The sequence below is a fragment of the Glycine soja genome, chromosome 10, assembly GCF_004193775.1.
Source record: "Glycine soja cultivar W05 chromosome 10, ASM419377v2, whole genome shotgun sequence".
Taxonomy (NCBI): Eukaryota; Viridiplantae; Streptophyta; class Magnoliopsida; order Fabales; family Fabaceae; genus Glycine; species Glycine soja.
Genome location: NC_041011.1, coordinates 999081 through 1012282, shown reverse-complemented (window position 1 = coordinate 1012282; position 13202 = coordinate 999081). Strand labels below are relative to the sequence as shown.

Sequence of the window (13202 nt, the reverse complement as noted above, 5' to 3'; positions counted from 1 at the left end):
CAGTGGATATTCTATTGAAATTATTGATGCTTAATTGGTTGAATTCAGGGTCAAAATACAATTGAATCAAGAATTTTGATGTTGAAGAAATGGATTGGTCATTTTTATTGAATTGGTTTCTATTTCTATTTACAATATGTTTTTGTTCTTAAATCAACCTTTTATTTTTTCCAGTAACAATCAGATATCCTTGAGAGATGATCAATTGTAGTTTTATTATTATTTGACCAGTGTATGACCACGAATTAGACACTAAAAGAATTACTGTCAGCAAATATGTGAAATTTGATGAGCTATCAAAATGGAATTGGGAGAAATGTTAAGTTGAAGGCTTAAGTAAGGGACTGCCTAGAAAAGACAATTTGTAAGAGGAAACTTCTGAGATGAAGGAGAAAATTATGACAGTGACATTATTCTAATGAAAGTTACCAAAACCTTAAATGACATCTATGTTAGATTCAATTTAGCTACAACTGAATGAATGTTGAAGTTGCTGAAATAGAAGGATGGAGAGTTTTCATACAAGAGAATATCAATATGATAGAGAAAACCAAATATTTGGCAATTGGTAAACAGACCAAATAATCAAAAGGTAATTAGTGTTATGTGAGTCTGTATAACTAAACTTAATTTTGATGGGTTTATGAAAAAACTCAGTTAGATTTGGTGGTAAAAAGGTTAATTTTAGGAACATGGTGTTGATATTTTTTATACATTTGCTCTAATTGCAAGACATGATACAATCAAATTGCTTGCATTCTAAAATGGGTTGCTTGAATTATTTTTGCACATTAGTCATAATTGCTTTCTGCTCTGCCCAATCGAAAACTTTTATAGCTATTGTATTTAAACGCTCATTGTAACACTTTGCATATGTTGCATAACTGAAATACAACAAATCAGTTTTTGCTCCATCTTGGTATGTGTATGGTTGCTAGTTTCGTTCTACAACACTTCTGTTGGCTCCTTCAGCTATTTATGTTCAATACTACAACCTATTCTGTTTTTGAACAGAAACTCAACACTCAAGTGATTTTAGTCTCTGATTTTTTTGGCTTGGGAATACTGGATGGTTACCTAAAAAATCTAGAGATATCAAATATAAAACCATTGAATTAGATGTAAAATTTGAAGCTTGGGCAACAGACTTGTTGAATTACGGATCACTAGACTTATACTGCAGGCAGCAATAATGTAGGAGCTAGCTGCAACGGGTCCAGTCAGTCATGACATACATATATTGTAGTACGTACTTTGAAAAATGAGGGAATCTGTTTGAGCTAGCTACTAGGTAGCGCAGAGGGTGAAAATTGTGGTCCTTTGGCACTTTGAACTTTGAAGTAAGTCCCATATTATATATTAAAGTGACCAGGAGATATAAGATGAGTTGAATGGTTAATGAAGAAGAGAAAAAAGAGAGAAGGTCGTGGCTTTGATCACCTATTCTAACAAAAAACTAGCATATGCCCATAAAAAAAAAAATACATGGAAGTGGCAAAGCTTGAGCTATATGTTCTGAGGTGGAGGTGGGTTCGTGGTAGATGACAAGTAGAGAGGACAAGATCACAGTTATGAATGATCACGGACAGTTGTAGTAGTGTTTTGATTGCTGCATTGATTTGGCGGGGGTGGGGGTCCGGTTCGTTGCTATTGCAGCTAGCTAGCTCTATTGATCTATCTTGTGGTCACATAAGAAATTGAGGTCTTTTCATTTCTGTCTCGGGGTTGCTTGTTATTGTTGTTGTTTGTTTTTTCAGATTACTACTGTTGGTTTTTACGTCTTGGTACAGCCTCTGGCTTGGACCAAACTCTTGCTTCCTATCAAGCAGTATAATTAACTGGCACTTCGAGATATTATTGGCTAGGAAGGAAACACGCATCCTTTTTAAGTACTAATTGTGTCATGTCCTTTTTGTAATACATGTCTATGTCTATATTTATATGTGAAATATCTCATAATACTTCATATACTTTTATCTGTAGTTCATAACTTTTTTTTAGTTTTACTTTTCAAATTTTTATGCTAAAATAGATTGAAATATCATAATAATTAGATAAAATTTATCATTTTATTATATTTACTATGATTCATGTATACTTTAAAATATGCGTAATCTTTTGTAATTTAATATTTTTATGTTTACGTTACTTTTAGCTTAATTTTATATATTATTTTTTGGATAAAGTTTTATTATGTCATATCAGTTTTAAGAATTTTAGCAACCTTTCATTTTAAATGTATAATTCTTTAAGATCTTAAAATGAGTCCCACAAATTATTTCACTTTTTATATTTCTTTAAATACATCACAATAATTACCTCTTAATTATTTTTAACAGTTAAAAACTGCTTCTTAATCCTTTTAAAAAAAAACTGCTTTTTAAATAAGAACAATTCTTACAACGTGGTATTCGTGTCATCTTTTTCCAATAATAAACTTAGTTAAAAACAATTTTTAATTTTAATTTTAAGAACCCACCTAATAAGAGCACAGATTGTTTCATCCAAAAGACTGTATCAAAGTATAAGGTTTTTATCCAATATAATCGTTAAACTTATTACTTTTAATCTTTTCTTTGGGTCTTTATATAAGCTGGAATGATGATGTATCATTTGTGAGATAAATCCCTTGAATTTATTTCCGTTCTAAGAATACTTCATTTAGTGCATGGAAAGTTTGGTGCGTTACTTCATTTGACGTGTCTATTTTTGCATAGGAGGAAAAAAAAAGTAGCAGTGACACTCTTTGAAGACTTGTATTACTGTTTTTGCTTATACTCACTTTAATTTTCTTCTTGTACCGAGCCTTGATGTATAGCTTGTTTTTCAAGTTCAAAGAGCATATTTAAAAAATAGAGAGAGAATACAAGACAGGATTGGATCCAAGGGGGGCAATTGTAGGGACAGAACATATTTAAGTGAATATCTAAACCAAAGTGTAATTAAGTTTTCTTAAAAACGTTAGATGAAAAACAAAGTGTTAGATGCTGATAGTTTATGAATATGCTTTTGGATGCAAATTCATTTATATAGCACTTTGAACGTATTATTTGTTATCATCAAAATTATGAAATTTTTAGGGACTTAGACATCTTTTTATGTCTTTGGTTTCAACAATATTTACTTAAATAGTCCAGCATGTTAAGTCTACAAGGTTTTTTGATTGCTTTAAAGTTTGATTTTTTTTAAACACTTTTATGATAAGAAGAGATAGAAGAGAGAAAAATGTGTTTTTAATAGGTAATATAATTTGATAGAAAGAAAAAAATAAAAATTAAAAATAACATAAGTGTCAAATAGATGTTTGTAATATATGAGTATATGTAAATTATAACCTTTTATAAGCTTGTTCTTAGTTTAGCTTATTTAAAAGCAAGATAGCATGTATCATCGTTCAGCCTTTTCTGAGTGTAGGAGCAGCGAAAACTTTTGTTGAGAAACCCTAGGTGGCTGGAAAAAGTTGTGTTGTGAAAATATTAAGTGAATGTCCGTGAAAGTAGTAGTGTCAACAATAATGTTTGTTGAAAACAAAAGTAATCACTACAAAATCTTTATTGTAAAAACATGTATACTAACAGGAAAATTTGTGTTGTGAAAACATTAGTGACAACAAAAAATTTTGTTGCTAAAGTGTTAGTAGTAACAGCAGAAACTTTCGTTGCAAAAACATTAGGAGTGGTAACGACATTAAAATGTTGCTGCAAAATTTTTCACACCAGATGTTATTGCAGCGAACTGCAACAACAAACAATTTTCTCGCTGGCAAAAGTAATTTTTACATCAATATTAAATATTTGCTAACAAAAACTGTTGTTACAAATACCCTTTTTTCTTGTAGTGGCTTCACACCAATGGTGTTTTGCTCTCTCAGCCTCAAGACATCACTATCTAATGCGAAAGATTCTGTACATAAAAAGTGCAGCACATCAAGATTAAGACCTAAGCAATTTACTCAAGAAGGCCTCATGTTAAGGGAACAATGAAGATAATCCCTTCTTCACGTTTCAAGCCTTTTAGTAAGACTCGGTTTGAGACCAGTTATCATGCAAACAGTCATTATTGCCAACTCGTTGACAACAATAAGATTTGATTAGGCTGATGATTTACTTAGGAAAATCACATTTACCAACATTTCAGCTTTAGTGGTCGTGACTCAAGTATGCAAATGGTTTTAGTGTCATTGTCATTTGATCATTTTTTTTATTGGTTGAAGAGTAATATTCCATATGAATATGATTCAAACACTTCCAGCCACACGATCACAAGCAAACACCAATTGTAAATTAAACAAAAAGAAAGAAGGCCTGATAGTGAAGTTTTGCTTGTCTAATTTCGGTCTTACCGACTAATTTGACGAAGAATTAAGTCACAGTTGTTGCATCAACCCTTTACGATGCATGCTTGAATTAACCAAAAATGGTAGGTGTAGCTAGACACTGACCTGAAAGAAGATTTTCTCTATACTATCTTGGGTAGATTCAGTTCCCAAATTGCATACGGTTGGTGGACAGTAATTTTTTCATGCAACTATTGCCATGATCTTTGAAGTAGTACAAAAGAAATTTATAAAACAAAAATGTAGCGCGGGTAACAACTTATTGGGGATGATGGCAATCATCATTTATATTTCTTTTTGTTAATGTCCATTTTTTAACGATAACAAATCATTTTCAAAGTTGTTAAACTTAAATTTCAGGCAAATGCTGTCGACGAGAGAAAAAGAAATTCTTACTCTAAGCCATTAATCACAAGCCAAGTGTACATGTGTTTGTGGGAAGTTTTTTGGTGTTAGTTTCAGCAAGGTCATGCAATATAATGAACTTGCCCATAGTTTATAATATCTTTCTATTTTAGATGTCAAACTCATTGCATAACTTGGAGGAACAGTTTAGTCTAGTCTTCAAAGCATTTCTTAAGGCATCAATTAACAACGGATAAACTGCTCTTGAATTTTCTATTTTTGTTCACCAAATTAAACACGCACCAACTAACAATTTTATATAAACTTCTGGTTCGAACGATCCAAATCCATTATTACATTTTACATTAATTGTCATAATTTGGCAAGAAAATGAAAGAGCCGTTGAAGACCTGACTTAAATGTGATATTTATGATTGTTTAATTTCATAAGCAATCCAGATTTTTTATTTCTACAAAAGAAAGAACAAACTTTTCTTCAAATTTGATATTAAAAACATGTAAGGGTGAAGGGCAGAACTTGATATATATCTGATATTTCTCATCTATTTCTAGCTAGCAAAGCCTTCAAATCAAATGTCCCATCTCTAGTCTACTAATGGCTTCAATCTTGCTATTACTAGAAGCCTTGATAAGATGTTGTCACCATGAACTTGTGCCACAGAGTCCAACGTGGAAAGAAAAAGAGACAAAAGACTTGACACACATTATTGAGGTGAAGAAACCAGCTGGGAAAGCATCCATAGGCATGGACAACCTTGATGGCTTCTGGAGTTTCTTCAGTGATCACATAGAGTAGACCAAACACTGGAAATTAGCTGAGTGTTGCATTTGGCCTTAAAATTATCTTCCCTGTCTTATTCTACTACATTATGTTTGTGTTTCTTGGTTACTCTTGCTACATCATGTTGTCAATTCATATCTCACAAGCTAGAAGATAAAATTTAATGCTTTTCTTTTCCGTACATTGATGGGTATAAAGCTGGTTTAATTAGCATTGCGCACGCGTGTGGTGTTTCATTGTGCTAACATTGGTCTTTATTCCATCATAAACAGTATTAAACATTAAGGAACACATGTAATGTAAGCAACAAGGCTTGGTGCGACATACATGAATGAATGTAGTGCTCTTATTTTCTAGTAGTTAATTAGAGCAACGTAAACGATTATTTGTAAATAATCTAGCATTGATGAATAGCGAAAATTCAGAAATAGGGTATTATTAATTTGTAAATACATATTAAATTTATAACATAATTTTCAAGTCTCCATCTTTTTATTTTTATATGTTGCTTAGGTATCGTCTGAGTATGATTATTGATTGAGATTATGGATGATTCTGAAGCATCTAATAATTTATAATTGTTTAGGGGCTAATAAGCCAAGTGTCCCCTTCAATGAATTGCATCTCAATAAAAGGCTTGGCCTCTTCATCCGTAAGCACCCGTGTCCATGGCACTCTTCCAGCCAAGTTAGCTCCTGGTCCACTACACTTGTATTCTCCATAATATACTCTCCTGAAATTAATACACAAACCAATGAAACACAAAATTAACCCTTCATTATGTAATTTTGTATTAAGAAAACGTAGGATTCCAAGTGTGGTGCGATGTAATATTGAACTAACGAGTCACGCTTTTGGTCACCCCAATCACTCCATCCTTTGGCGAGAACTATGTTGTCCATGAAGGTGTAAGAGAAAACAACTCTGGAATAATCTCCCCATGCTCTTCCGAGATAAACCTGCCCACTACCTATTACTGTGCAGTTTTTGAATGAGAATCCACTCTCCAATGACGAATTGGTACGCTTTTGAGCAGTGATGGAAGCCACCTTCCTGGTTGTGGAATTTAGATAGCAATTCTGCTTGCCAATTCAATAAAAAACTTACCAATGGTAAATTAACTAACCAACAAAAGTTCATGCTAGTATGAAAATAGAAGAGTAAATGGTGTAACATCCATACATTATCTAACACAATATTTTTAACATATTTTTACTATTAATACTTGGTAGTGTAAAATTATGAGTGAAATTTATCAAAAAAAAAAAAAAAGGCAAGTGGGGTTAACAAAATTTTGCATTTTTTAAGTAAACTTCAGAAGATAATAATAATAATAATAATAAAATAAATTATGATTAATAATATAACTTAATTTTATATTATTATTTAATTATATACTATTATATATAATAAATTTATTGATTTTTATAATAATTATTTTAAAAGTCATAGTAATGATTATTTTTAATGGACTGATAGTGTAAAATGTTTTAGACTGATTTTTTTTGTTTACATTACACTAATTATGTGTAACAATTAAACTCTAACAATAAAGAATATGTTTAAAAAATGAAATAAAAAATTTATACATAGTGTAGCTAATTATTTCTTAAGAAAATAATAAAATGATGATGAGTAAGTTTGATTGGGCCGGGAGGCATATTGGGCTAGAATTGCAGTGCTAAAAAACATAAAGAAGACCTGGTAAAGGGACCTTGAATAGAGCAGTTGTTGAAGTAATGAAGGCCTTTGTGATCATAGAGAGTGTCTTGAGATCCCTAGAAACTGCAATTGTAGAAACCAGCTTTGCTTCCTGAGATGCTTCTTCTCCCTTCCTTCCAATTACATGCGGACCACTATTCTGTTTTAGCATGCACACAATAATTTACCATCCTCCACCAACAAAATTATTTTTTTCCATTTCATATTTTCACTGTATATATGAATTATACACTTCATAAAATATCACAAACATTTATTCATATTTGATCAAAAACTTTTAGTAACTTTTTTAATAGTTATTAAACAAAAAAATATTGTTAAAAATTATATATGTTTTAGTGAAATCTCTATGTTCGTTTGTTTGCTCTCTTCTTTTTAAATTAACTCCAAAATAACAATTATGGATTATTAACAGAATTTTCAAGTACGTTACCGAACTACACATTTAATATATTTTAAAAAATTATAATTATTACTTATTAAAATATCCATTCTTTCTTTATTCAGAATTTTCTTTTTTATTCAGATTTACATATTCCTTCTAAATAATTATAAAAGATGTAAGTTCACAAATCCATATATTATATATTAATATATGAATCAACTTAATATGAGAGTATAAGTTTTTTTTTACTCTCTTAATAGCTTTTTTTCTTCTAAATTTAAAGGTTTACAAATCCAACTGTCGAATCATGTGATAAAATCTATGTAAAATTTTAGATAAATAATTAATACGAACATTTACTTATATTCTAAAAAGTATATTGTATTTTGAGATAAAGTTAATTGATAAAATATTAAATTATGTGAAAATTTCTAGATTTAGTCTAATATTTTAATTTTAATCATTTATGATAAAATCTAATAATTGATATTTATTTTTCTCATTCACATGTGAAATGAAACTAACTCTCGTTAAATCTTATATACGTTTGTGTGTGTGACTCATAAAAAAATGATTAACTCATTAAAAAAAATACGTTTGTGTGTGAGATGTAAAAAAATACTGTAAAAAAAAATACGTTTGTGTTTTTTTATGCGATACATATACGTTTGTGTGAACACAAATGTATGTTTATTTGTTTATTTTACGTTTCATTTTACTTTTAATTAACTAAAATTTTTCATTTTGTTACATTTTATAATTTAATTAGAATATACTGACTGTGTGAATTTTTGTATACCGTGTAAATTCTATTTTTTATAATTAACCTTAATGTTTTTATAATAATATTTTTTTTGAAGGTGATCACACTGGCCTGATCGTGGATACTGATACCAATTTTTTTCTTAGAGACAAAAATTGCAATATTGTATTCATATTGATATCTATCAATTTATTTTTTAATAAAATGCATCATCAATCAATAAATAAATCGTTAATCTGAGCTATAAAGAAAAAAAAATATGAATGAAAAAAAAAATCTGACTAATGATGAGTCAAATTCTTTAATTGAAATTAGTTATCAATAGAATTAAAATTAATGAAACGTCATTTTAGCATTAATTAAAGAAGTTTGCGTGCATACCTCAAATTTTATGTTGATGGCCACAAAATGGCTCGCATCTACACCACAGTTGCACTCTGGAACGTCCTTCCGGAGACAGATGCTGTATCATTTCCGGTAATGGTTGGTGGATCCCCGGCGTCCCCTAACAATGTAATAAAAGGCAATGTTTTGGGGATCATCACCTTCTCCCTAAACAATTAATTTCAATTCAATGTTGTGACTTATATGAATATGAGTAGCTACTATATAAAATAATGTAAGAGATTTTTAAAATTAATGAAATATATATCTTTTCACGAAATTATATATATATTATATAGATGAGACTGTAACGTAGTACCTATAAACACCCGGTGCGATCGATACTATAACTCTCCTTGTGTTGCGTGGTGGAATGCTATTAAGAGCTTCTGTAATGGTCTTGAAGTCACCAGTACCATCTTGGCTAACTCGATCTTATGCTAACTTTGTTATTCTCAGCCTGCGTCAGCTTCAAATCTGGACCAGGTGCAGCGACTTTCAATTTGGCTTCCAAAATGTTCCTTTTCTGATAATTCTTGACATTCCTTGATACCCATTTGTCAAAATCAGCCTGTGTATGAGTATAGCTGGATGTAATGTATAATAATGAAAGAAGAAATAGAATTATGACTTAATGGGATTTGGCAACCATGGTATTGTTAGTATATATATATATATATATATATATTATAACTCGTAAGTTAAGATGTCACTAAAGTAAAATTATATTTTTGATCCTCTTAATTATTTTTTATTTTAATTTTAATTCTTTTTAAAATTTATTCATGAATTTAGTCATCCAATTTATCAAATTTTGTAAATGTGATTTTCAAATTTAGATTTGAACTAACTGACATAAAAAAATATATGTTAACTGTCTCCACTCAAAAGAACGTGACAAGTGACGATCAACGTTTAAATTTGGCTTGAGAATTACATTTGCACGTGATTTTACATAATTAGAAACTAAATTCGTAAATAAATTTAGAAGAAGACTAAAATCGAAATTAGAGACAACTAAGAGAACCAAAAATATAATTTTGTCTAAAAAAAATCACATAAAACAAGAGATCTCTTAATTATTTACCAAACTAACCCTCATCTACGGGAAAACGAACAACAGAGTGTAACTAACACATGACAATAACACTCTAACACATGACAATAAAGTTGAAGGATATTCCAACCTTTTATTTATTTTTTCTTTTCATCCCCCTTAGAGCTGTACCAATTGTTTAGTGGGCACTAAGCATTTTCTAGAACAAAATAAGAAACTTGGTGGTGGCTATTGAGGAAGGAGTCTGGGACCCCTAATCCCCTGTGAAGGAATAATGAAGCAGGAGGAAGAAAATTGCCGAAGCTCAGCTGTATTCCATTTTCCAAAAGTATAAATGGTAGTGGTGGGAGGGCCTGTTTCATATATAGGCACATAGCACACACATAATTAATTCCATGTATAGGCAACAAATAGTCGTGGGGTAGAACTTATATAAAAAACTATATATTTATTGCATGAGGCTTATCAAGCATGTTGGTCACGCAATATGATTTATCATTTGTAGTCATGTGTAAAAAGAGAGAAATATGATGCATACTTTCTAACATATCCTTACTAATACACACTCTTGTACAAGATTTCATTTGATTTTAAAATATGTATAAACAATCAATATAAAAGGTGGTAAAATGGATAACAAATTAATTATTTTTCTGTGAAACTGACAAAAAAAAAATAATGGAATGGAAGAAAATGACGTCGGGGTTACATAGAAAGTGAATTCTTTTTAGAAGGGTAGTGCATGTATAATATTGATATAAGTAACCGAGCTTATAAATAACTCTTGGTTATTTTGGTACATTCTCTTGAAAATAATCCTTCCTGAGATATAAATAGATATTAAATGAACTGATCAAAATAGATATTAAATGTAATTGCGATTGACCACATTGAAACTTATAAGTTATAAGTAACTAACAAACTTTGTAATGAGTTTTTAAAATAAAAACGAACTTGTTCTTTTTTAATTTCCCAATTAAAAGGAAATAGAAAAGGTTCATAATTGAAAAGTAAATGGTCTACTCACGTTCCTTTGTCTTTTGAAAAAAATGCTTAAATATATGTTTTATCTTTAATTTTTAATATTTTTTTTCAAAATTTTGGTCCCTAATAATTTTGTTTTTGTTTTTTTTTAAAAACTTGCTTTGATTACACTTTGAAAGGTGATTTAAATAACATTAGAGGGATAAAAATAGAATAAAAAATTTGTGAGAGTCCAAAATGCTAAAAACAATATTCGGCCAAAACAAAAATTTAATCATAAGTCTAGGATAAAAAAATATTTAAGCCAAAATTTGAACTCCCGCAAAGATTAAAAAAATCATTTTCTCTCCCATTACCTTTTCTTCTGTAAATTACTCACTCTCATTGTCGTTTTAGGAGCCACAATGTTGAAGTACTGCTAAATCTTGAATAAATATCAAATTAAGTTAGAAAGGCCTCTATATGCCTCTTGTATTATGATTTATCTATATACACACACTCACATTTTCTCTAAACAAAATATGGTTCTATAAAAATATAAAATGCCTGAGAATTTATTATCTATACATTTTGAAACATCAACTTCTTTTCTTACTTAATAACTGTAATTATAATTTTAAATAGAATAATTTAATATTTAATACCTATCCACATGCCTAAAAGGATCCACTTCATATCCATTTTTAGTTTTTTAAAAATATGTTTTTATTATTTAAAAATCTTCATTTTAACCTAATCAAAAGACTCATTACCTACCCCCATTAATTTAATTTTCTCCTAACTTTCATAACAAAAAAAAAATACTCACAAGTCACAAGAAGTTCACTTTTTGCAATGAAAGAGTGTTTTTTTTTCCTCCAACAATGTAGAGATCTTGAATTGGGGCAACGCCCAAAAGATATTAGTCACGTGCTCAATAAATAGCCCAAGCAAATCAGGGCTACAGTCAGACCACCTTCCGTTTTCCGTAATTAAATATTTTGTAATAGTAGTCTTTGTTAATAAAAAAAAAAAAAGGAAACTCCCTAGTATTTGAATTCAATTCCTAAAAATAAAATACAAAGTAAGAAGAGTGTTAAAATTAATTATGCAAATATTATTTTAATAATTATTTTTTGGAATAATTCCTTTATTTTATAAAAGTACATTATTGAATAAATCTTGTATTGTTGCATCTAAGATTGTCTTTGTCAGGTTTGTATAATTTCACATCAGTTATAGATGCAATTAGATGCAATTAAAGTGAAACTTATAAAAATTTGGATAATATCATTTCATAAGTTGGATTTTGGAGATTGAATTAAACCCAATTCAAATTAAAAAATATTAAATATTCATAAATTTAATATTGAATAATCCTCAATTAACCAAGCATCTATCTAATTTGATTATTTTTCCGGTACAATTTACCTACTCTCATGACTTTACTAGTGCGATATAAAAATAACAAAACAAAAATCATTTATACAATCTTTATACTCTAAATACCTAACCCGAGACATAAAAGGTGTGTATAAATATAAATAAAATAGAACTTATAAATCCCTTCACAATTATCACATTATATGCTAACTTTTAGATTTCGACCTACACGTAAGTCAAATTCAAGAAATGCATGCATAGCAAAGATAATACTATCATTATCACCTAGCTATCCCGTAGATGTTAGTGTCAGAAATATCAAAATACTGAAAATAGTAATATCAAGTTATATATCTCCCTACGTAGGGTTGTGCAGCTAGTAAATGTCTCACGGTTCACGCACGGGACGACGTTAACGGGTTCTATTCTAACAACTTTACATATATAATAGCAAGGGTATATAATAAACACAGAAAAAGAAAAGAATACGCGAGGTTTAGTGTGATGGTGATGGAGTACAATAAGATGAAGAGTAAACTAGCAATCAAAATGTTGAATCTTTCTTACGGAGTCATAGGCAAAGACATCTTAGTGCCGACGCTTTTCGACTACGTAATTATATTTTCTCACTCTCACAAAGTTGAAAATCATAAATGTATTCTCATCCAGAGTCCAAATGCAATTAAGACATATATACCAACTCTTGTTTTTTCAACTTACTACCCATTCTCAGTCCAAATAAACGGCGGCATAACCCAAATGATCGATAGTCAATTTGTCCTCTCATTTTTTTCGATTATTTAAAACCAAATATCGCTAGCAAACAAGGTTACATGCAATCTAAGTAGGTTTTTTTAATTATTAAATGTAAGTTAGATCAAAGTTAAAATGATCAATGAAAGGCAAAAATACCTAATTCACACTAATAATTAGGGATGTTAGTCAAAATCATACAATTTTCTTATTTTCATAAAAATTACATTTTTAAAACTACCTTTAATCATATTTATTAAAAATGGTGTTCACATTTAAATTAACTTAATGATATTTTTGGAATACTAA

At 29.6% G+C, this 13202-nt stretch overlaps 1 pseudogene; it reads right to left on the bottom strand.

Annotated features, from left to right (window-relative positions):
• Window positions 1-5806: 5806 nt before the first annotated feature.
• Window positions 5807-11163, bottom strand: LOC114370090 (annotated as a pseudogene).
• Between the last annotated feature and the right edge of the window lie 2039 nt (window positions 11164-13202).